This window comes from Falco naumanni, chromosome 7 (genome assembly GCF_017639655.2).
Source record: "Falco naumanni isolate bFalNau1 chromosome 7, bFalNau1.pat, whole genome shotgun sequence".
NCBI lineage: Eukaryota > Metazoa > Chordata > Aves > Falconiformes > Falconidae > Falco > Falco naumanni.
The window spans coordinates 44,430,291-44,454,727 of record NC_054060.1 but is presented as its reverse complement, the minus strand read 5'-3'; the positions used below and the strand labels follow the sequence as shown (position 1 = coordinate 44,454,727).

Sequence of the window (24,437 nt, the reverse complement as noted above, 5' to 3'; positions counted from 1 at the left end):
TATCACATTTCCTACTTTTTATTTAACTAATAATGGATTTTCCACAAAGATCACTTACTTAATCTGAATATTTTCAGCTACCATCTTTCATTGTACCTCGATGAGATACAATGTGATCTAGCCATCAAAGAATATTTCAGGCTCTGTATTGATTTAATGAGTAATTTGTACAAGCCAGTCTCACCAGGCCCCAGTTTCCTTTGTTAATATTTGCCAATCTCAAAATGTTTTTTGAAATTGAATCCATTAATATTTACAGATACTATTAAATTTGCAGCTGAAAGATGTTACATATTTTGAATGGAAGATACAAATCTGTGTAATCAATTAAAGTCATTCAGTCATTTAGCAGTTTTGTCAAATAATTGTTTCCCTATCTTTAAGCACTACTTGTTCAAAACACCAGTCACATCTTTGAAAATGGAAAAAAAAAATAATCAAGGTTAGAGTATTTATTTTAAAACCTATCTTTTATAAAATTAATAGAAGAGTATTCATGTATATTCTTTCATGTACATTATGGTTTCTACAAAAATATAAGTATGTTAAGACAATCTTGCAAAGAAAATGAATTTTATTTTAATCAAAATATTAAAAGTCACTAGAATAACCACTTAACTGGAGATATCACAGATCTTGAGAGGTAGGGAAAACAAAATACAAATAAATTGAATAGCCCTTTAAAAGGATTCCATAGCAGAAGAATACAACTCTCAAAATTTCGACAAAATTCCTGCCAACTTGCAAAAACATAAGCTCTCTTTATAATTTCTGAGTGTAAAAACATATTTCAGCTCTCGTAACAAAATTCTCTGTTCATTTTAGTATTTATTAGCGACAACAAATATATTGATCCAAGCCCTGCCTTTTATGAATTCTAGTAATACCTTTAGATGCATATAACTTCATACTTTTTAGAAGTGCCCTCCATTCTTTTTGACAGACAGTATTAGGGAGGCAGGAAGCATTCTGGTTGCTTGTTCACAATCATCTTAATGCTTCTGTAATATGACTGGGTCAGGTAGGGCCTCTCAGAGTAATAGGGACCATCTGCATTCCTTGGAGATATCCTGACTATGCTCAGGTTCAGGAGGTTCAAGAAACTATAGAGTATGGGAGCCAAGAAAATTCCAGTACAGGAGCTTGCAGTCCAAGCAATGAAATTGCAGTAAGGAGCAGGGAGCAGGATATCTGACCTTCCACATGATAGGAAAAAATTCCACCCGATCAGAAGGCACTGTGCATTTTACAGCTTATAGTCACTGAATTAACTGTAAGCAAGTGGAAACAACAGTATACTCACACTGACAACACGGAGAGAGAAAAAGCAGTTTAAAAAAAATTCACTTTTCTTCTGTTTTCCCTATTCACTGAGCTTTCAATACTTAAAATGTTAATTATCCTAACTGTTATTCTAATAAAACTTGGTACTTCTTTAGTTAAAAAACATTTGGTCTCCTTTGAGGAGCCAATTATAAGGAGAAAGCCTAGGCAGAACCACATCAAAATTATGTCCAACATGCCCCTGTACTTATTAAATTTCTAGAAAAACAATAAAATAAAATAGGAATGGAGAACAAAGCATTACTACAAACCTACTTCTACTATATAGTTTCTGGTTAGAGATCAAAAAAATAATAAGGACCCCAAAACACCCCAAAAATGTAAGTAATTTTAATATCACAGACCAAACATTCTCAAAATGATGCTATATGAACGGCCAAGTGGTTCCTTTACCACAATGGCAGTGGTTCAGAGATCCATACCCACAGTACCTGGGTTTTCTAAGCTGAAAATATACATAGAACACTGACCTTGAAACAGTTTAACAGGAGTTATGAACTACTTACAATTAAGAACTTTCTTGAACTAGATAAACATCAACCGTAAAAACAAATACTGTCTGAAAATACTAAGCACTCCTTTGTCTTAGATACAGTAATAAATACAAGTACTTACAATTTTTGTAACATATTACATTAGAAAGCCTAAAATAATACAGTAATTTTATTTTTTTTACAATTGATGCAATTTTACACAAAAGAGGGAATTGTACATTGAAAGGAAAAGAGCAGCTTACTTGTCAAATATATGCAAGATTCTCTGTCAAACACTTAGACAAAAAGTAACTGCTGACTCTTCTTTCAGAAAGATAAGAAAAAAAAGAGTCAATTGCAGAAACAATACACTCCTCCACGGCAATTATATATACGGGCCCATTTCAATAAGCAACGGATAAAGCAGTATTCAGTTTTAGTCCCTTTTAACTATTAAGATAATACATTAACCAGAAACACAGCAAAGTGAGAAGTTACCTTTAGTCTTATCCGAACTAACCAAATGTCTCTAAGATAAAAATTAACTTAGCAAACGAACAGGACAATTATATAAGAGTACAGGTTTATTTATTCTTGTTTATTTACTGTATTGACTCCATACAACCCTAATCTAACATAGCCACAGTCAAGAATGAATAATATAAATTCGAATATCAATTCTAACATCAAGCATGAGCTTCCTCCAGAGTAATAAGTTAATAAACTACTGATAACCCTTGTAGAAACCTCTTGCCAAAAGAAAATGGGAAGACTGAAAATCTGTGGAAGCAATATAGTAAAAGAACAGACTATGGAAGTTAGCAGGAGATAACATATTAAAAACGAATGGATTTCTGACAGTTAATTGCTTCTTACACTTGCAAACCAAGGCATAACAAAATCTGAGGATTAACTTAGATAAATTCAGTTCATGAAGAAGGGGAAAAGAGTTCCTAAACCTGTAAGTGTATAACAGCTAAAGCATTCAGCCATTGAAACATGACTTAATGTGGTAACAGATTCTTGGCCACTCATTCCCTTTAAATCGAAGCACCAAAAATGCTTACAAATATATATATGGTTAATCAAAAGCTTAAAAAGAATCGGGTTTCCTGCCCTGCATTAGTTCAGATAAGAGTTGATGAACATCCCTTTCTTAACAGAACTTAGAACTTACTATTTCCTTAATAGAGCACAGAGCTTAATATCCCTAATTCTGTGAAATACTTCTGGAGATCAGTAAACCTTTAGAATAAAAGAAGGCTAATCTTCTTAGCCCACTAAGCTGCATACCAAAATCTCAACATGGTCAATAGCCACACAGCAGAGCACATATCCTGAAAAGCTCAGAAGCTTCCCTGAACCAGACTCAGTAGAACATCCTGCTGAACTTCACTGCTCCTGGCGGATTTCTTCCAATAGCTGGGCATTTCTGTTAACCAACAGCCCGTGTCAGCATGACCCCACTACTGGTCACATGATGTGATTCTAAAACATGAGTTGCATTCAAACTGCATGTAAGCTACAGATTTACCATCACTTTTCTAGAAGAATGGACCCCAAGGCACTCTAGCATGACCTAGTTAAAAAGTATTCAAACATGCTTACTGATCTGGCAAATCTTTCAGACAACCTTTTATCCACAACAGCCAAACTTTTCATTTTCTTTTCTCCAAAAGACAAAAAAAGCCCGATTTTAAAAATAAGCTAATGCTCTCCACATTTTACTGGACATTTCGCTTTAAATCACACTGAACTTCTCATTAGAAGCTTAAATAAGAAAACAGCTAATTTTCTATCATCACTTAGAATAAACAACACTAAAGGTAACATCTTTCATACTGCATGTGGTTCCACAGCCAAGAAATTCACAAGGACATTCACCCACTCCCAAGATGTGACTCTGTTCCATAGTTTTGCATTAGAGTCCAAGTTATCAGAATAAGACATACAAATGTTTTGCTTTGTTTCAGTGCTTTCTGGGACCAAAGCACAGCTGTCTCTTCTGTGTGGGGGAAGTGAAGTTTCCTATTGGTAGCATGATCCTTGGGGAAGGAACAGAGTGGGACAAAAAAGATGGACAACGTTTAGCTAATATTTGATCTTTCCACTCTTATTGGTGCTGAAGCTCTCCACTAAATCTTCTTTTCCACCAGCTTCCTTATGTCATTCCTTAATGGCTGGAAACATCAGAAGCAAGATAAGAGGTAAGATCTTTCTTCTTTTGGCTGGCATGAAAACAACATGCAAAATCTAATAACCAAGAAACTTAACATCAGCCTGTTCACAACTCAGCTGGATGTTTATAAATCAAGATGAAAAACAGGCAGATGAAAGAGCTGCTGAGTTTGTAATAGTTATGCAAAAATGCACAACACTTGGCAGCCATAAGAAAACCAGAGTGTTATTTGCAACCAGGAGGTTTTGTGAACAAAGCACAGTCAAGGCTATACAATATTCAGGAAATCTTCTGGACAAAAGAGTCACAGAACTGAGCTAAGAGCCTTCCTTGTTACATACTGGTAGCTTGGAGACTGGGTGAATTGACAACCCAGTAACAGAAATGCCAGAATACAATTTTGAGTTGGCCACATCAGGGAAAGAATGTCTGAAGTGATCCTTATGTAAATAATCAGTCTTGTTTTGTATCACCATTTTCTAATTTTACTTGAACTGTGTTTTCTGCAGTGCTTTTATTGAAACAAGACAAATTTTACTGAAGACTGTAAATACCAATATTGCCATATGATAAAGTATTTGCCTGAAGTTTAATTCTACTGTGCCAGCATTTATGTATCTTAACCTGTAAAAATGCCTCTTGGCACTCCAGTTCTCTTTTAAACACTATTCTATTTTCATAGATAAAAAGCTTTTACTTTAGAACTTTACACACTACAAAGCACAACAAAGAGATCTAATGAGCTAATTCAAGTATGGGAAGCAATTTATGTGCATTAGCATATAGGTTCATAGTGTCTAATTTACATTGGTTTACAGCTTTCATAGAGCTCCATGCCACCAAAACTTGATTGCTTCCTGTATCTGACCCTCATCATCACCACAGCTCAAGTGCATGGCTGATGTAAGATCTATTCTTTTATTTAAAACTGAAGGAACTGAAAAACTCAAAAGTACTTCATACAATAGTAAGGCTATGAATAAAACAGGACTGTGAAAGCTGCAAGTCAAAACCTCACATAAAGCTTCCAAATGGCTTTTTCTCTCAAAATTTCTGTGACATATTATTAAGGGAAAACGACAGATGAGTTTAAAACACCTTTGAAGGTATTAGCTTTATGTTTAACTTTATGTCAAGTTTTAAGATTACACTGTTAATCAGAATTCCCATTGTTATTTATAAAATAATTACCACTAATTCATAGATTTGCTGTCAAATCATGGCGAGCGTTAGAAAATACCAGCCTTAATTAGTGAGCTATTTTCTTTAATATGCAAGATGGGGGGGTTGTGTGTGTGTGTGCACATATACATGTAAAATAACTTTACCAATAGAAACAAAAGAACATTTTATAAGCTAAACATTCTAAAAATATGACCAATTACACTGTCATATAAAGTCTGTAATTATTAAAACAATATGAATACTGTATAGTAAAAAAGGACTTAAAAGCTAAATTTGCTTCTTTTTCTCATATGTATTTCTAGTGAAATCCCATTCAAGTATTTTGGACTGGTAATAAGGAATACAATGCAGCGTTTGAAATAGCCTTTTTAAAAAGATCAAGCACTAGGAAAAACCTACCGTCATGTGTTTGTCTTACTGTTTCCTAGGCAAGCTTACAATTATCTCCACCAAGAAAGCCACTGCATTCACAGAATCACTGTACATACACTCATTATTTGGCAGAAAAGCAATATTTTCCTTTGTGGTGAACACTTTGTAATAAGGATGTGACTATATCATGGCAGCTGCTCCTATGTTTAGCAGTTTCACAGTTTCTTGAACTTGCAGGTTAAGCTTTTCCATCTACTCCCTTTTAATGCCACATATTTGTATTCCTGCTCCCACTGCAGGGGGTTTAGCCCTTCCCTTCAACCTCCTTTATTTCTGAATAGTTCAACCTAATTTTAGCAACATACCAAGAAAACAAACAAAAGATGCCCATTATCCCCAGGCCGGTCTGTGGGAGAGCTCTCCATGGTCCTGAGCAGCCTCCCATGGGAGTCAAGCACTCCAGGAACGCTTTTGCTGAACAGTCTGGTTAAGACCCAGCCACAGGTAACAAACCTAGTGCCAGTCTGGTGGATTCTTGTTTCAGCACAGTGAGCCTCAGGACAGAACCTAGAAAGGTAAGGTGAAGTCTGGATGGCATCTGAGTTGAGCTCCGCAGAAAGGGAGGAGGATAAAGGATCTACATCTCTGCTCCTTAAGTTATTCATATAATCAAAAATCAACAAAAAATCAAGAAAACAGTAAGTAAATCAGTCCGCTATGCCCCTTGAAAAATTACGAACTTACAATTAAAACAAATGGCATCAGAAGCTAAGTGGAGGGCAGGGGCTTCCCTGTAATACCCCAAACACTACATACATACATACATACATACATATATATATATGTATATGATTATCTACCTTGAGGTGTTCAGAAGTGAAGTACCTTTTTTTGAAGTTGGTTTTGCTAAATTCAGAAGATTTTAGACAGCAGAAGTGCACTGAACAGACTTTTAAAGACCTTGAGCAACTCTATCTCCAGGCTTATAAGTCAAGGGGCAATGAGAATAAAGAAAATTCTGAGACAGGAATGGTCCCATAAATCTGATGGTAGATGATACAAACGTATCCTTACATGGAGATTAACTTTTTGATGACACAGATTCTAAAGGATAGAAGAAGGAAGGTTACAACAGCGAGGCATTAAAATATCACCAGTGTAAGAGAATACATTGTTTAATGTGAGTGAAGGCTCTGTGGTGACATGACTGCTGAATACAAAGACAGAGGATTTTATAACAGAACGAGACAGTCTTTTAGAAAACACTGGGAAGGAGCTGGTGACCAAATCCACACCCACTCGAGAAACAACACAGGAAGCAGCAGAAAAGAAGTCTGGAATACAACTTATGCTGCTTCATAAGATTATAATGATTCAGGGTTTGCTCCCTGTGACACTTATAAACTAAGTACAGAGGTGATGACGAAGCTTAATTGGAAGATACGAAATTGGTAGGCTATAGAATTTTTTAGAAGCAAATTCTTACATGCATAAAACTACAGCAAAACTTATTAAAACCATGATAGAACTAAAAGACTTGACAGAGATTCTGTACGGCCAAATGATGTTTGAATTTTAACAGCACAATTTAAAATACAGGACCACAGCAATAAGCTAAATGAAGTACATGCACTACCAGTTACTAGAAAGGGATTTAAATCAAAACTGAACTTTTTCTTCACAAAGAAGACAATAGAAGAATTCTTGCAGCTTGAAATATCAGTAAAATGACCAATAACAAACCATCAGGACCAAACTGTATCCACACACCTATTCTAATAGAACTCAAGTAATACAAACCTTTAAGAATTTCACAGTGTCTTATCACTTAAGATTCCATGATAAGGGAACAGAATATAACCATCAGTTTTTTAAAAAGGCTCTGAGGAGGATCAGAGAAACAACAGATCAGTAACTAAGACGTCTACAACAGATAAATAAGAGGAAACTACAATACACAGCAGAAACAGTAGCTACATGGATAAACACCAGATCCTGGGAAATTATCAGCAAGAGTTTTGAATGAAGTCATGCCTCAGAAGGTGAAGTTTACATACAATTAAATTTGCATGAAACTAAAGGAGACCTGGTTGATGTCACATATCCAGATTTTCAGAAGGCACAATTAAATTATGAAATTCACTGTAAAATGTGTTTGAGTTTTACAAATTGGATATGTTAAAAAATAGACTTAAATATTCTTGCTAGAAAAAAAACATCCATGGATATTATACTGCACCAGTCTTAGAACAACCCAGGTTTTGGAAGCTCAGAAAATAGAAGGATCATGGCAGCTTGCTTCCACTTCTTCCACAGAGAACTGCTACTGAGATTTAAAGTTTTTCAGACAAAAGTTCATACCAAATTAATTTTACAGTTGACTGTTTCTGTCTGGATCTCACGTAGCCCTGGACATTACTGAAAATCTATTCAGATAAGTGAAGAATAAAAGTGAAGGGAACTGCAACAAAACAAGCAGTAAAGCAACGCTGTCACAGAATTCAGCCCATTCTGATACAGTTGTGATATAGTTCTTAAGGGTTTTCAAGATACCAAACATAATGATCATGAACTTCTGAAGCACCAAAGTTAGGGAGACTACTTGTGTTGTAACAATTTCAAAAGTAATTATAAGGGAGTTGGCTAGAATGATATATAGTCCATGTATATGCAATTGGAAGTAGGCAGCACGAGTGGAATTCTGCAGATCTACAACAAACCCACACTGCTGCAGAATTTAGGGCTGCCTTTTGCAAAACTAAGTCGTACTGTGTCAATGCTAATAGAGATTAAAAGTTAGTCACAAAAATAAATTTTACTTATAAGACCATTTTCTCTCACAATCTTCTCTTTATGAAAAGCAGCAGCTAGCCATAGAAAGAAGCCACAATGTGTGACCAGTCATGCAAAAACAGAGAAAGACGAGGGGATATCATACAGCCTAAGCACTTCTACAGAAGAAATGTTATGAAAGTTGTTTGGATGGTAAAATAAAACACGAAACATAACCTTTTACCTGTAGTTTATTAAATGGCTTATTTTTAAGTATCTGTGCTTACAGGAAAAGACATTTTGTCTGACAATTTTGTTCTAATCAGAGGGCTAGCCATTCCTCGTAGCAAATTGATTGAAAAATCTCAGTAATTAGTTTTGTAAATGCAGTAATTACTATGTTTTTCTACTAAATAATAGGGCATTACTAGGACAAACACAGTTAAGGGCTCCAAAAAGCAGGCTATTCGGAAAACAAGATCAAAGAAAATTTGTAACTGTTCATTTCCAACCAGTATAGTTTACCAAAAAAATTATATCCTTTAAAACACAGAAGCAATCTGAGAACATTAGGTACTACAGAAAAAATAGTGACATTATAATATATACTGAATGTTTGAAACATCGCTATTTCTTCCTGAACAGTTCCTATGGTCTGCTTCAAAATGTCCTTTCTGCACACATGCAGGCCCTTGCAGATGAACCAAATACTTCTTCGTAATAAAGTACGCATACATACAAACCGATTACACGTTTGAGCAGGAAAGATGGATTAGTTGGCCTCCTGACTTACAAGAGGTAAACTTATTTTTCTGAGATTTTTGTATCCTAATGAAATCCGCGCATGTGAATACTTTGTGTTCATGTTTTAATTTACAAATCACACCATTTCATGTTTACATTTACTGTTTAAAGCATAGGCAGACTGCACTTTTCAAAACAATGTAATAAATAAAACTGTGCTCAGTGTCACATGCTGCTGCTGGTATAATTTAATCCTACCATATTCAAAGGACTTACTGTCCCTGCTTTGCACCCCTAACTCAGATCCTGATGCATTCACAGAAGCATCCATACATACCCAAAATGTCAGCTGCAATCCACATACAAGAATTATCAGAAACAAACAAAATAGAGCCCCTGATAACCTACACTATTTCACACATTTTCATTTTCCAAAACTGATCTTAGTTATTTCTAATCTTTTCAGAATGCTATTCAGTCACCAGTTTGGAAGAGAACTATTCATTTTTATATTTATTTTTTTTATTTACATGCATTTGTGTCAGTGATGTCAAATAAATAAATCATTCACTAAATTCACTTATCAGAGTGGGGGGGAAAGCAACAGAATGCCAACACAGCTTTCTCAGTGCAGAAGTGCCTGGCCTATTTCCTAATCATGTTATATAGAGTAAAAGACTGAGACTGCCAAAACATCAAAACCCACAGGCTTCATTTAAAATTTAAGTAACCATAAAGCATTACATTTCAAGTCTGTCAGTGGGGAAAAAAGTAAAGATACTAAAACTTGTTTTTAAAGTTCACAGAACACTATATGCTTCAGTTTCTAAAAATTCTTAATGTCTGCTATTCAAATATCCCAGAAGTGTCGTACATGGAGAAGCAGAAACTGAAAATTAGACAAATAACATTAATGAAGTGGTAACTGATTTTCTCCCCACTCTCCATCCATCACCACAGTTTTAACACAAAGCTATTAACATAATGAGCACTGAAATTCTTTCTTTAGAAAGGATTCCTTATGCTCAACTGAATTTCTCAGATATACCAGTTCTCCAATGGCTTTTGCCTTCTGCCAATATGTATCTTTTATAAAGACTAAATCAAACAGCCACCAAAATTCTGACTGAACTGTATTTCAGTCTTCTTGTTCTCAACCTGCATAACTTGTAAACATCGACTTGCAAAGACATCAGAATCAAAATATCTAAGCATATCATTCCAGTATCTCAGATGAATTCTAACCCTGCCTCTTCTGCTCATAGTTTATCCAAACTTAAATAAACTTGGACAACATACATGTGGTGGCATCAACTGGAAATGAAATGTAACACTAATTTGAACACTTGTAGATTGGATCCAGTTTTTGAGATGCTGAAAAATAACAATTGCATCTAACAATTAACATAGCAATAACAAGTGCTATGACAATTAGTTCCTCTAAAAAAGTTTTATTGCTTCTTAGGCCACCTTTTCAGGTGTTGATTAACACCACATATATGACTTCAAGACTGTTAGCAGCTGCCACTGCATTTACTTGGAGTGGAATCTTAGCCCTTCCCTTTATGTAGTTAAATATCTTGTATGGCAAAAGGAACACTCACACTGAATTTCTTTCTGAAAATGTGTCACAATTTTGTGATAACCTTTCTTCTTTTTAAATTTAGAACAAAACTGCTAAATTCCTTCACTGAATTATAATGCCTAGGTTCAATGAGAATGTTGCGCTTTTTCATTTTTACTTCAGTGGCACTACTAATCAATTCTGTCATTGCTATCTTACTGTTCGCTACTACAGTATCTGCTCAACACAAGTGAATGTTAAGTCCTTTGCTATGGTCAGTGTAATGCTTTAGCAGTTTAAATATTTACAGGACTGGCAGCAAGATATTCTACTTCACTATAATCATCAGCCTTCAGAAGCATAAGTGATGATGGACATCAGTGTCCATACATCAGGAGGTCAAAACTGATGTAAGCTTTCTTAAATAAACAAAACTAAAAAGAAGTTACCTGCATATGACAGATTAATTTTGTTATCTATTTACTAAACACATTTCAAATCGATACTAAAGACAGAAATATTGAGGGCGAGAGTAAAGAGGAATGTAACCAGGCTTGTATGAAAAAACCCATGCAATATCATGTCACTCTACTACTGGTAGCCCAGGTAATGATTTTCACAAACTTATTTACAACTACCAGATATTGGGCAGAGTATTTTTGTTTTTCTTCAGAAAAAAGGGAGTGATTGGCATGTAAGTTATGATTGCAAAATGACCCTGGTTATTTCACAGAAATATATATAACATTACAAAAAAGTTCTTTAATTGACATATGCAAGAACCATACTTCATACAGAATCATTTAGAAATGGTCTAAATATTTAGTAATAGATTTCATAAGACAGCTCTCTAGGGAAAACTCTCTGTGCAAATATGGGGGGAAGAGAAATTATGTACACTGAGTTTATGCCACTGATCTGCATAGATGGCTCCAGAGAGAAATAAAAGATTTCAGATTCAGTTCTCATTAGCCCAAAAAATCTTAAGTATGGGGAACTTTCAGTTGTACACAAGAAGTTAAACTTTTAAAAACACACATACAATGGAATACATATTTTAAATACACCAGTATACCTTGCTTTTTATAGCAATGATGGTAGACAAAGTCTACAATAGCATTGGGTGATCAAAAATTCAACTCCAGTATTTTTAAAAATCTCCACTGTCCTGATTTGCTTTTAATGGATCTATTAACCTTTTCCAAACTGCAAAAGAGATTCCTGATGTTAGCAAAATTAACAGTGTATTGACAACCAGATCTACAAACAAGCAGAATGTTTTCATCTGTTTCAGACCACTAAATGATAGTAAGTTACCAAAGAAATTCAGTTATAAGTACAAGAAAAAAAAATATCTGTGTTGTCAAATGCCAGAACAAGCTCTAAAAAAATATTCTTAGTATATTCATATTGCAATATACAAAAAGAAATGTGTGCAGTAAACAGCAACAATTGCTGGTTCTTTTTCTTAAGCAATGCATATTAAGATCATATACAGCAAAAAGGCCACTGCTTTGAATTTTGCTTTTAATACAGCCAGTTAAATTTAACTTCATCTAAAAACCTCACCCAAAATCTTAGTTTTCCTTGAACCAGAAATTACCCTAAAGCAGTATTCTGACTTTTGTTAAACCTAAACCAGAACAAATTGAACTAAACTGAAAAAGCTGCTGGTTGCTATTTAAGTGCACATAAAACAATATCCATCAAATACAGAACAAGACAAGGGGGAGGCCCCAAAAAATTCTTTACTACCAAGTTCAGCTTTATGTTTAAGGAGTGCAAAATATTTTTTTTTAGTCTTTTCACATAGTATTCCAAAAGGCTTCCACATACTGTACTGAGTAACACAAATAGTCTTATCTTCCTTAAATTATACATGCAAGGTTCATATAGTACCATTCAGATTTATTTATTTTTTTACATGTTACCTGACCACAGAAAGATCTTTTCCCAAATCTCAATATGTACCCATTTCTAACTTTCTTCACTCCTAATCTATGTTAGAGAAGTGAACAAAAAAACTGGCACTTAAAATGTAAACATTATATCAAGATTATTTAGAACCAAATATAATGCTAAAGTTTCCCCATAAAGATTCTATTCAGAAAATCCCAGGAGACTCTGTTTTCCTGGTAATTTATTCTTATGATGAATTACACATGACCCAGCACAGACCCCTGAGCAGGATAAGATGAATCCTTGCATTACGCTGTTTCTATTATGAAAAATAACCATATATTCCTATTTTTCTATTCCCTTACTGAGTTACAAATTTGCAAAAAGACTTTTTCTCTTTTCCCAGCAGACTTCCATTTTTCTAAAAGTGATTGTGGAAGAGCCTTGCCAAAAACAGGTAATTTCATTACAGTTTATTGATCAGGTCACACCTTTGCATTGGCATCTTCAATATCCCACACTTAAGCACATATCCAGTAACTCTATTTTCACGGTCTCTCCAGATTTGCTTGGTACAGAAGTTAAACTTTGAAATCTTTTGCCTCAAAGACAGCTTTGGAATCCTTTTAAAATAAGGTTCTCTTAAATACACCACCTTCTATTTTCCTGGTACAGAGACCAACATAAGCTGTAGTTACACAACAAAGCCAGTTCTATATATACACATATGAATAGGATTTGGTCCTAGTATAGAACTGTAGTCAATTAAGATAAAGCTATATCCTATGACAAAAGCACATAACCAAGGAGCAGTGTGGTTCACATAATGTCACAGTTCTGGTGAAGAAGCTTTCCCATATGCAATACAAGCTTTTGGAATAGTTTGGCCTAAGCTTTTTTTCTTAGCTTTTCTTGTTAGTTTGCTTGTTTGTTGGTTTGGGGCATTTTATTGTTGTAAGTGTTACGCTTTTCTCTCATGCCCCATTCTCTCAGATTTTCTCTGCTTAACAAAAACATATATTCTAGATCAAATGCAGAACAGTAGGATATAAATAAAAAGGCATTAAACCCAACAAATCATTACAATCACACACCATAAAAATATTCTTTACATATTTATAGTTCCGATGATTCTAGAAATGAAGATCATTTTAAAATGTCAGGAGACTATTATCAATAATAAAATAAGGCAGGGGGAATCAACTTAGTCTGACAATAAAGAAAGAAAAATATTAGACTCTTTCAAACACTTTATACTGCAACCAGTTCTACCAAAATTATCCCAAAATAATTCTCATATTTGATATTAACAAATAAAATTTTAGCAATGACTTGGTTCTTAGCTTGTCATAAAATAACTTGCCGAGGAAAAACATATTTTTATAGTTCATTCCTTAATCTTGTATACTTAAATGACAGGTGGGGAAAGATTAAAAAAAAAAAACACAAAAAAAACCAAAACACTGTTGTTACAGAAAAACCTATAATCCTCTCCACAATGTGACTGCACGAACTGGTCCAAAGGAACAGGGTGAAAAACATGGCAAAATACTTCTTGCCTTCAAAAACTCTGAACAAGCAGTCACGCTGAGCAATTTAGCTGCTGAAGAACGATAATCAATTCATAAACACAACAATCTTTCTCGATGAAAGAAACACTTGATTACTCATCATAACAGGCCAGGAATTAGACTGAAATCAAAAGAAGTTACAGCATTAAGCAGAGTAACAGAATAAATTGTGTTTCACAAAAAATAATGTAGGTATGTACAAAAATGAAAAGAGGAAAAAGCATTTATTTATACTATGCCTGCTAAAAGAATGTAGATTAAAAATGAAAAAAAAAAAAAAAAACCACACCCAACTAAAACACTTTTCCTGTGTGCATATGGGCACATGACATCCTTTTAAGGTCGCTAAAAGAAATGGCATAGATTAAGATCCTGTTGAAATACAAGCCACTAGCACAAGTAGCTGGCAATGACTTTGTGAGTGTCTACAGGGAAAGGAGATTTGGAAGACGAATACATGTATGGAAGTACCAAATTGCAACAAAGTCCTGATTATTTTCTATATCAAATTATCAGCTAAGTTAATTCTGATGCTTCTTTACAGCCTGTTTTGAATCTCAGTACATACAAAGCTGGAGAAAATCCATAGATTTTAGGAAATCCCAGAGAACTTACTGATTATTTTTGCCATGGGCTAGGAAAAGATCACATGCTCTCTGCCATCAACTCCATCTCCAGATGACGTTTACAACTGTTACTAAATTATGAAAAAGTTGATGCAAAGGAATAAATGAAATGCAAGCAATAAGCAATCCTTTGATATATGGCAAACGGGGAAAACCCACAAGTACTGCCAAATTTGAGGGATTTGTGGCGTTCAAGCCTGAAAGATCATTGCTTCAAAAAGGTGCATGGAAGAAAAAAAAAAAGCAGAGTGAGGGGTGGAGAGCATGATATTTAAATAATCTCTGAAGATATTAAAATGTATGATCTGCATTCCACTAAACAGAGCTGGAGTTTTCCTTTTTCTTGACCTTGCTGTGTGCTATGCTCCCTGATCTAATGAGGCATCAAAATAATAATCTGCTCTAACATATGTTGCTGTAAAATGCTCCCAAACGCAGAGATTATTTTGCACTGGTCACATCCTAGCAGTGTTCCCTGGAATACTGCTATTGTACTGAACAGCCAAAACTAAATATAAACTGGTAGCTGAAAAATCTAGGGATCAGTTGAATAGTACAAAATCACCAAATCAGAACTATGTTCAGAGTACATCTAAATGCCACTACTTTTGACTTAAAGTGTACGCGTCAGAAAAGAAGCAGTTTTCAGAAATGTACATTTCACATAGAATGAATGTTCAGCTTTCAGTCCTTGCATAATAACTTCAGAAGTATCAGCATTAATTAACTTCTCCCCTCCAACAGAGCTTAGTAATTCAGGTTCATCATACAAATCTTTTCATATCATAACACATTTTAAGAATTATGTATTAGTTAATAGCAACAATAATGAAATGAAAAACATAGATTCCAGGTATATGCAAATTAGTTTTCTGGACTATCCCAGGAAAAACAGGAAACAACATCATAAAACAATAAGAAAACATGGAGACCAGAAGACTGAGAACAACTAGATGAATTGTTTGAATGGAACCAGTAGGACAAAATTAGTGTAAGCATCTTTGATCTGGATTAAAATAGCAATGGTTTAGTAACAGAGAAATACATACATCATAAAACACTTCGACCAAGTAAGTTAAGAACCTATTCTAATAGTGTTGCTACACTAGAAATGTTTTACTCCAGAAAGCATCAGTTGTCATACTGCTGCTAACAGTGGCACATCACAGTATACATACATTTGTTTTTGTAAATATCCTGGCTCCAGTTCACAAAACCCTGCAACCACAGGAAGGTGCACAATACAGCTGAAATTCCAGAGCCTTCTTTATCACTGCCTAAGATACGATTAATGGACTGTTTTATAGTGCTCTGTAGGATGCTAAACCAAACGTTCAGGGAACTATGAAAACTCAGAGTCCACTTCCCACAGCTCCATTTGTAGCTTTTTAGTGTCCCCTTTTGATAATACCTGCAGCTCACCATACCAGTTTTCATTCTGCCACCATCCAGAAGAAACATAAATTCTTCTCAGATGAGTGTTATCCACATATAACAATAGCATACATAATTTTTCCATAGTTGTTTGATTTCAACAACTACCAAATCACACTGAAATTAAGACAAGATGAAAGGATGCACGATACAGATGGGGCAGCAAAATCACCAACTGCTGCAAGCATTCATTGATCAGCTGCAGAGTGTCAAGTGGTGCTTTTGCATCTGTGAAAAAAAGCACCAAGTTGTAAGATCATTCAGTGTTACAGTTATAGGACAATTGGCAACCTCCTCACGCCCTTCAAATTACGTTCATGCCAAACACAAGTGCTACATAACACCACTGACAACAAAATTAAAAGCATTTAACAGGGCAAAATGGAATGAATGCCCTTCGGAATATTACAGTCCCAGACTACTATCAGTCACCAGATCATCTCCTTCAAGCGAAACACAAAGTAAATAGCTAAAAACATGACCTTCTGCACAGCACTGCAACTGTAATGAGAAGGAAAAAGATCACTTTAAGACAATGGAATTTCTAAAATGTGATCAATCAAGAGGAAAGAGACATATAGCAGTTCTGCTTTCCTCACCCAGTCTTAAACACAGAAGGGAAAGAAGTATTTTTCTATAGTTAAAAAAAAAAAAAAAAAAAAAAAAAAAAAAAGCATACCATCCATATTAACCTGGTTGGGCAGTAAGGTGCAAAAAGTGGTCTTCAAAAAATAGGAACTTTGTGAAAACATGATCATTTTTCCTGGAAAGGCACATATTCAGTGGCAGAAACACAATGACAACATTTATCTTGAAAGATTCTACCTTTAGCCTGACAGGTGAAATTCTACACGGTGTCTAAAGAGGAGAAAGGAATGATAGAACTACCGCATAAGAAGATACAACATGACCCTTGAATATGCATTTTGTGAGCTGAAAAGGAGCTGGTAATGCTTTAAGACAAGAATGGATTTTACAGAATTTAATATTCCTGTTACTGTTACACATTCCATTTTACATAGTATTTGTGACAAAAATGTTACCAGTAATATGCTGACTTTGGTAAAGGTATGAAAGACTGAGAACTGAACTTGGATTCCTCTGCAATACTCTTAATACATTTGTTCCCTGAGCAATAAATTGAGGTCTCAGTTCTGTCTGCACAGCCAATGGCAATCCTCCTTCCTTTTTTCCATCTAATGTGGCCATTCTTCTAGTCTTGATGTATTGCCTCTAATACACTGTGCCTCCCATCTCTGCTGGCCAAGTAGCCTTTTTACCACCAGAGAAGCTCATAAAATCATCTCCTAAGTTATGTTTTCCCTTCTCCTAATCAAAGTCAGTCTTCCAGGTATCCAACAACTCAACCAAAGGCCACTAATGGAAAGCACAGATTTATTTTGTTCATATTAAACAAGGGGGAGTGTGGGGGACAACACAAGTACCATTGCATTTTTCCTAGGAGAATCTCTCCAAATTACATCAGTTTGTTTCAGGAGTGGTTTGTTACCACCATCAAGAGAACTGTATATTACTCATCATAGCTCAAAGATACCAAACGTCTGCAGGGTGAACTTCTGAGTAGCTGAAGATACCAACATAGAAACAGCACACTAAAAATGGCTGAATTTCAGAGGCAAGAGTGATTATGGCTGCTGGATGACACTGAAGGCAGGCATGGCAAGCATTACACTCAGCACTGGTGAGCCCACCATCTTGAATACTGTGTTCACATTGGGGCCCCTCACTACAAGACAGACACCAAGGTGCTGGAGCACATCCACAGAAGAGCAACAAAGCTGGTGAACAGTCTAAGAGAATAAGCCCTATAAGAGGCGGCTGAGGGAACTAGGGTTGTTTAGTGTGGTGAAAAGGAACTCGGGAAACCTTATCACTCTTTACAAACTACCTGAAAGGAGGCTGTAGTGAGGTGGATATTGGTCCCTTCTCCTGAATAACAAGTGATAGGACAAGATGAAACTGCCTCAAGTTGTGCCAGGGAAGGTTTAGATTGGATATTTTTTCACCAGAAGAGTTGGCAAGCATTGGAACAGGCCACCCAAGGAAGTAGTTGAGTCACCACCCCTGGAGGTATGAAAGACATGTAGTTGTGGTGCTTAGGTAGTAGACTTGGCAGTGCTAGGTTATTGGTTGTACTCAACGGTCTTAAGGGTCTTTTCCAACCTAAACGATCCTATGGCATGGAAAAGACATTTGCTCAAAACTTAAACAGAATAAAAAAGGGAAAACAGGATAAGAAAGGGAAAAAAATTAAAGAAAAAAAATTAAGAAATGCCTTTTGTACCATTTATATTTCCAATCTACCTCCCAAATCTGGCCAACTAGTTAGTTTGGCCAACTAAGTACTATCTTGCTTTCAAAGAGTATTTCACATCTCCGATGTATTTTATTTTTATTGTTTGGTTGTAACATATTTCTGCTTGCAATTAATTGATTAATTTAATTAATTAAACCAGAAACTCTATCTGGTTGTCAGAACACAATAGCTTATTTAGTTTCATGCGCTTTTTATGGCCAACTATGTTTTTAAGATGCTTAGAGACCTAGTTCTATTGTTTCCTTTCTTTATCATATACTCAAAGCTACAACCATAAGATGTTGCCAGGGAGGGAAGGGAGAATGTCGAGCTTCCACAAGAACATAAAAACAATAAACACAAGCTACCTACCTGAACTCACTTCACCCATTCATCAGGCCTCATGTTGGTATCCAAAGTCTCCTTGCTTTCTCTAAGAGCCTGTGTCCTCTGGTACATGCCCTTTCAGTGAATTTTCACAGATGTTATTACGGTATCCTCTTCTGAGTCTTGAAAGAAATCTACTTTCCAGTAGTAATGTTCCTAATGTATTCCAAACAGGGATAGCATGAAACTGCATCAGAAAGTCAAAAGCATGGACAGCAGCACCAACATTTTAGTATTCTTTTTTCCTCTTGTGGTAGAAGCGACCTTATCACCCAACTTTTCCTCCTTTTCTTGGTTCTCCTCTTGTTTAACTATGATATACACAGAGGTATTCCTGCAAGTACTCAGCAGATGGGGTTGCACTTTTTTTCTGCCCAGTGGAAGGACAAGAGGCAACAAATAAAAATTGGAACACGGTAAATTCCAGCTCAATAAAAGAAAGAAGAAAAAAACCAAACCAACCAAAACTGTAAGTAAGGATTGTCAAACACTGGAGTAGGTCTCAGATGATATGGACTCTCCACTCTTAAAAATATACAAAACCAGATCTGAGCAAGCTGCTCTAACTGGAGCTGCTATTGAGAAGCTGGACTAAATGGAAATCCCTTCCAACCAGCACGATTCTACAATTCACACATGCTAAAAAGATCTGTGCAGTTTACATTACACAGACTGCAGCATGAAAAAGGTTACCCAAAACACATCAGTTCATTTGAAAGACAACAGCTTGATTCCAGTCACAGTCACCGTTAGGTAATTGAAGTTGTAGCCAATTGCTGACAAACTACACTGTGAGGAACATCAAGGAACAATTATTTCACAAGACAGGGAATGTGTCATCTACAGAGTGAAACAATGTTAGCAGAAGACTTTTTTTAATCTACAAAACAATTTAAATACTAGATTAGGCTTTATCAGAAAAAGCTGAATTTTGAAACTGAGACATGCAAAGCTACCATAAATAATTGTTATTCCTAAAAGGCAAGTGTTGAATTGCGTGCTTTGCTACAAATCTACATTCTTCCAGTTGCAATAAATTGGTTTAAAAATTATGGCCATACCACAAAGGAAGCCATTTTAATAAAAAGCCTATTCAAGTTCAACCACTTACAAGCCTATTTTTATATAGTATGAATGAAGACCAACTGCAGTAGTCTCTATGCTTTCTGAATTTTCTGATGAACTAAGTACCATTAGGGTTAATTTTAAAAGCGGGGGGTGGGGGGAAAGGGGGGGATTATGTCTATACAGACTGTATTAATACTGTCTCCAACATAATCCGACATCCCACAAACTGATCACTGAAATCAAATGATCACTAAAACTTTTTCCTATCAGAACCACACATTTTGTCCAAAGCAACGCATCTTTTACTAAAGCCATTCACGTGATTCCAACACATTAAATGAGAGAGAATGAACGAATCCCAGAAAAACTGCTCAACTAGTTATGAAACTTTTTTTTCAGCTTTTTACCAATGCCTTTTCATATAGGACTGAAGTACAAATCTTCAAAACTTCTCAAGTTTTCTCAAGTACTAAAATAAGATGCTTTCCCAGAATCTGAATAATTTTTATAGCTCTTTTCTAAACCCCTCCCTACTTCCTAAGATGGTTTCTGAAGACTAGACCTTCAAGCTAACCATAGTACACCCACAACAGTCCATTCATATTGCAAAAAGCAGAAATATCACCTCCCCTACATCCCTCCTCCTGGCAGTTCATTCAAAACTAGTCTCTAACCTGTAAGTGCCATCTACAATACTGGTCTCTAGACCTGGGATGGCATAATTTGGCTCAATCAAAACACAAGTTATTCAAGTAAGTTCAACTTGCCAAGCACTTGAAGGTAATGATCTCTTTCTATCATTAAAATCACTGTATCTTTAAAACTACAAGTTTTAGAGCTTTATTAGAAACAATATATTCTCCTTACGAGCCAAAGACGATGACCAAGAACCCCCTGCCATGCAGCCTTAAGGGACCCTTCCTTAGTGTTTGAAAGTTACCAGTTTGCTGACAGTTTTTAGGTTTCATTAACTGATTTTAATACAATTAACATGAGTTACAACAAATATCTTTAGGAAAAATCAATCTGATTAAAAGACAGTATCATTAGGATCAATTTCAAGGGAATTACCCTATAATTAACCCAAGGTTTTTTCTTGGTTTTTCTACATACTGGCAAGGCATCTAATTTTTCTCATTCGCTTTAGACTTCGGCTATTTCAATATTTGTTTAAAAACAAAAAAAGAGGTCGCCAAAATAAAAAAAAGCCTCAACTGAACTGTAAAAACAATTAAATTAAGATTACCCTACGCTAACAGGTTCTGCCGATATCTGAAATGTTTATTAGCCACTATTTAACATAATCCAAACATAGACACAATAAAGAAGTACTGAGTTATCAGTGTAGCTTGATTACAACATTAAAAAAAAAGGTAAAACCAAAACAATTGCAGAATATTTCTATACAGTAGATGTACCCTTGGCACTTATCCACATCCTGTTCTCTCCATGACAACTAAGATTTCTTCTAATAAACAACAAAAAGGCAAGACTAACACAGCCAGAAACTAGACATTAAATCATAAAATGTAGTAAGGTTATCAGAAGGTTATTAGACCACCCCTCCCTTCTAAGATGAGGTCACACATACTCGTGTGTATTACTACATTTTATGGACTTCCCAGTCTATGGCAGCACTTCACAAGCCACACTACATTAATCTCCGCTGGTAAAAACATTAAGCTTATTAGATTTGGTGTGTTCCAAAAGACCTAGAACAGCACTTACACTCTACATTAAATCAACCTCAATTTTTTCAGCCTCTCCTCATAGGTCACGGATCCAGTGTTCCAATCACTGTTGTCTTCTGGACTTCCCAATTTAGCAAGGTAATTTTGATTTATTTGCATGTATTAAGTGCATGGCTCAAAACTGGACACAATCAGCTAGCTGACTCCATTTCTACCCTAAGCTGAGCAGAGGCGTTTACACGTGTTTTCTGACAGTGCTTCCATTTATATATCCTGGTATGATGTTACATTTTCAGAACTTTTTTTGTGTATGATACCATTGACCTAAGGTCAGCTCTTAACCCTTTTTTTCTTCAGAACTCTCAGCCTTTTGCTTATTTTCTTTAATTTAAAAGCAGTATTTTGAGCTTGCCCTCAATGGCTTGTATCCCATTTTTCTTAGGTCATTCTAATTTGTTGGTTCATTTTAAATTCTTATCCAGTCTTCCAACTTCTCTGCAGTCTTTCAGCCTGGTATCATTTTTCACTGCAGCAAAGGTGCAAGTCAATGGATACATCAGTAACCTCTTCTCTTGAGAAAAAAAAAAAGACATGAAAGACTGTTGTTTGTACTACTGCAGCAGAACTGACTTAGACAGAACACACTTTTAATAAAGAACGTATTTCAGCGAGCCAGCCAAGCAACAAGCCATCTTTCAAACAAGAATCCAAGCTAAATGACTACCAGAATGAAACAGTGAACTGAAGTTGTATTAGAACAAGAAACAGACTTCACTGATCCTCAGGTGAGGGGGGAAGTAGTAAGCATGAAAGATAGTAGATACTCCAGAAACACAGAGGGATGGTCCAGCTTTGATCCTGATATAAAGGGCAGGGCTAGATCAGCAGCATACCCTTCTGAAAAAATATTTTCCTTTTCCATCAGGAATCATATGTTGAATGATTTCGATATGTAGAAATAAAAAAATAACTATCCAAGGTTTCAGGTGTCCCTACAACAAACTTTAAAAATATAAAAGCCTTCTGCAGAGAATAGTTTATCTTCAAAAGCCTACCACTGGTAAATCTAACAGTATATCCAATAAAGGATAAGAAAGTGTTTTAGAATCTAATAAAAAATGCTCAGTTGATCTTTCTTTTTTAGTAAACTAGAAAACCACAGTTCATAGATGGAATGGATTAGATCAAGTGTGAAATATGATATGAGAAAAAAAGAAAGAAAAAAAAGGGGGGGGGGGGGGGGAAGGATGAACGACTACCACTAGAAAGTTTTTACATGTGAGAAGCATCAAGAAAAACATATTAATAGGTAGATAGATTAAATATAGTTTTTCCCAGCTGGACTTTGATAACAGAAAATAGTTCCACATGCAGTTTGTTATACAAACAGGAGGCAGGAATCCAACACAAGCCATGATCAAGTAATATGGGAAAGGTATCGCCTTTGCTCTATTACTTAGTTACTTGCCTCAACCTACCAGCACTACCTAGATCTCACCTAGATATTAAGCTCAAATGAGCTTTCCTCCACTGCTCAATCTCCCTTAATAGTTGAGCAATGCATACAAAAACCACTGACTTAACTATAAAGACCTGCACAAATCCATTTGATGATCCTCCCGCACAAATTGAACAGAGAAGGCAAAAAGAGGTTTCATGCAGTTCTCAACCACTGTGCTTTGTCATCGTTGCTAAAGGAAGGACTGCAACTCTATAAAAGATGCAACCATCACCACAGTTTACAGACAAATCAAGGCAGAGTGAACACAGTACAAAATGAAGGATAAAAACTAAGTACAAGCAAGCATATATGCATGCATCCAAGCTCACACCTAAACCAAAAAAGAAAAATTAGTTTACAAAACCGTAAACTAAGACAAATTGCTGTGTTATGTAACATCATGTATAACAGACCAGACAATTCTGATAAGAAGTGAGGTTTGGACAATTTGTGCAAGTTCTTCATACATACTTTTCATTCATTTCCACCACCTGGAGAGAAGACTACTACAGATTTTCTAGTTATCTGATAAGATTTTTTTCCCCTCTAAATCATTCTTTCTATTCGGTACGGACAGGTCACTCCTACTAATAGCAAAAGCTGGGAAGAATCTGGCGAGATTAGCCATTTCCAGTCTAAAGCTCTCAAGAAGCCACCATCTGTTCTCCAAAGTCAAATCAATTTCCAGTCTGGCAACTTCAACACAGCGTTAACCTCAAACTGCTGGACAGATCCACTGACTGGCTGCTGCTGAATGGTCAGGCCATACTCCCACACTCTTCGCTCCTGCCAGCAGAGTCTCATTTCTTCCTCTGCACCTCTTTAATACTTTCTGAATGCTTATCTGAGTTGATTCAACCCAGAAATCAAGAAACAAACTAGCCATCCTTTCCACACATTTCTGAGATAAATCAGTTAACTGGTTTCAGCAGACGTCAGATACAGAAGAGAGCAGGGTTTGGGAAATGGAAACAACCCCTTTCAGCAACAGTAAGCAGTTACAACAGCTAACCCAGTTCCAAGAAACCTAACTGGAAACTGGATGCTTGGAAAGCTACCACCATATTCTTTGTTCTGTCCTGGCCATGAGGTCCTCAGAAAGAACATAATTTGAAATCTCCCCCACCACCACCCCTTTTTTAAAAAAACAAAAAAAAACCCATCAGTTAAATTCATAAGCTAACAAAGTACTTCAAGAGATATAACTTCATAAAAAAATCATAATAATTGAGAATACTTTAGATGTCTACAGCTTGACAACCATTACTGAAGTTGGGCAAACAGTAAAAGCATCTCATCTGCAACAAATT

The 24,437-nt window shown here is 35.7% G+C and overlaps 1 protein-coding gene across 3 annotated transcripts in view; it reads right to left on the bottom strand.

Annotated features, from left to right (window-relative positions):
* Positions 1-24,437, bottom strand: part of FUT8 (fucosyltransferase 8) — a 128,130-nt gene that overhangs the window by 77,225 nt on the left and 26,468 nt on the right. Inside the window, exon 3 of one of the 3 annotated variants that reach the window (XM_040602030.1) lies at positions 18,853-19,023. The exons of the other annotated variants lie outside the window; for them this stretch is intronic. The gene's annotated coding sequence lies outside the window, so the exon portion shown is untranslated. The remainder of the gene's footprint in view (positions 1-18,852; positions 19,024-24,437) is intronic. 3 annotated transcript variants of the gene reach the window in all.